Source organism: Engraulis encrasicolus, chromosome 23 (assembly GCF_034702125.1).
Source record: "Engraulis encrasicolus isolate BLACKSEA-1 chromosome 23, IST_EnEncr_1.0, whole genome shotgun sequence".
NCBI classification, from domain to species: Eukaryota; Metazoa; Chordata; class Actinopteri; order Clupeiformes; family Engraulidae; genus Engraulis; species Engraulis encrasicolus.
In genome coordinates, this window is record NC_085879.1 from 40207636 (window position 1) to 40210135 (window position 2500).

At 40.1% G+C, this 2500-nt stretch overlaps 1 protein-coding gene across 2 annotated transcripts in view; it reads right to left on the reverse strand.

The window, feature by feature from the left end:
* elf1 (E74-like ETS transcription factor 1) overlaps nucleotides 1-2500 on the reverse strand; it is a 94670-nt gene that overhangs the window by 19419 nt on the left and 72751 nt on the right. The window lies entirely within an intron of this gene.

Sequence of the window (2500 nt, forward strand, 5' to 3'; positions counted from 1 at the left end):
TTCATGTATCTGTATGCTTTATCTGTGTTTTTCTACATGTGATTTCTAATTCAGATTCTTATGAATATGTTGATAACACAGTTGACAAGCAATTTTCCCGCTATGAGAACATGAAAAAGAATGGATTAAATTATGGAGGATGGAGCTCAAAATTTACCAAAAAGTCTTCCCGTATCCTGCTAAAGAGGTTATGACATCACGTGATGTTATTCGTATGGCCTAAGACCAAACCATTACTGATTTATGGAGGAGGTTTCAGACCGTGACACGGTTAACACAGTTTTCGTGGACACACACAAAATGGCAAATTTCATGTATAATGGAAAGGACAGTGGTCTTTCTGACAGTTTTGTCATATTGTGATGATTACTGTGAATCAACATTTGCAATCGTCTTGGGCAAAACAAGTTTCTTTACATGCTAATATGAAGACTGAATCTGACATTTGGAAAACAGGACGGCATGAAAACGCCCAAAACCAGTATTAAATATTCATTCTTGCTGAGGGAAATAATGCTATGTCTACACTTTCTGTATTATATGAAAGATAAATGTTTTCTAATTTCCAAAACATCATTGGATGCAGTTAATAGTTAGTGGAATTGCCAAATAAAATCCACGGACTTAAAAGTGTAGGCGAATTAGAGAATCACTCATACACGTAATGTAGAACAGATAGAGAGCAGTAATATAGAAACTAAATAGTGGAGGACATATTCAGCATAGTATAGTATTGAGGTCTTTTTGAGGTTTACTTTTGCTACTTTTTAATGCATTGTCCTCTTTACTCTTTGTAGGACAATGCTATCAGTGCTGCTACTGTACACTGTGCCTTACCCTGTTCTTGTTTAAATTGCTCCTTGTAAGTCACTTTGAACAAAGGTGTCTGCTAAATACTAATGTAATGTAATGTAATGTAAATATAAGGGAGTGCCCAGGATTTGAGATGAGTAACGTTAATTTTGTTATGCAGGGAAGCTCTCTTGGAAGAGATGAGTCCTCACAAGCTTCTAAAGGTTGAGAGGGATGGATGGCCCTGCTCTTGTAACAACTGGTAGCTTATTCCACAATTGAGGGACAATGACAGAAGACCTTTTGACATCTCATTTAAACAATAGATAGGAGAGACTCGTTTCTGTAAATATGCCTACTACTACACAGTTGTGGCCTGCCAAGGGGCACAAAGAAAATTCAGAAATGGCAGTCATCCACTATTTTAACATTGAAAAAATATACCAAAGTATTACTTTATTGTTGAATGAAAGCAATGTTCCTTTTCACACAATTGTGATTTTTTTTTCTTCTTCTGTTCTGACATATACAATTCAGCTGCACCTCGATTATCTGTCAAATCTTTACTTTAGAGGAACTGAGACTAGCTTCCCATCGTCTCCACACATAACAGCAAACATCCGTCCAGACAGCTTCCAATCAGTTCCCACTCGAGTGTGAGGGTGCCCACAATTGTGCCCTTGGGGAGGGTCATTGGAGGAGGTTATCCAACCTCTTGATTACCCACCAAAACCTGCTATCTTCATCAGAGTACAGCTAACACAGCAAACACAGTCTCATGTATTAACCACCTCGGCCTGACAGCTGTGTGAAGCTCAGCTGGCTCCCCCTTCCACCCAAAGTGCTGAAATAACACTGCAGATTGTTTGTGCTACGTTTGTGCCGGTTTGTGCTGTAAATTCTTTTTTTCATTTGTGCTACTAAGGCTTTTGAATCATTTAAATACTGAAATACTCATAATACTAATACATTTTCAATGGGCAGCCCCCCCGCTCCACGTCCAAATTTCTCCAAAGTAGTCTCAATCGAAGGGGATATTAATAGCACAAATGAAAATTTGTACAGCACAATTCGGCACAAACATAGCACAAACAATCTGCAGTGTTATTTCAGCATTTTGTGTCTTGGGGGGGGGGGGGGGGGGCAGCTTCACACAGGTCTAGCTGGCTATTGGGTGTGTCCGGCTCACTTCGGAAACTTACATTTCAGCCACATATCTCTTTCCAACCGTTAATGGAAAAAGTTCAACTGAGGCAGCTGGCTGCCAGGTAGATCCGTGAAGGCATCTGTGTTAAATAGCGAAGTGAACACATGGTGGGATATTTACCTGCTCAAAAACCAGAATGTCCACCTTCGCTTTTCAAAAGAGGCAGGCAGGGAGGGGGCCCACTTTTTATTTACTTATTATTCATTCATTTTCCAACAGCTGTCAACGACTGTTTTTTTTTTCAATTTAAGAATAATGTTTCTGGTGTTGTTTCCGTGCTTTGATAGTGTTTGGAACAGTGTGAAAGACATTTATGAATTTGCTGTTCAAAAGTCAGTCTTTCCCTCAGCAAACATCCAGGGTGGCATCCCTCCTCTCTCTGCTTCCCCTTTTCTCTCTCTCTCTATCCCTCTATCCATCTGACCTTCTCTCCTACCCTATCCACCTCGCTCCTCTCTCACCTGTAAACCAAACACCTTCCCACAGTATGGGTTCCTCTAC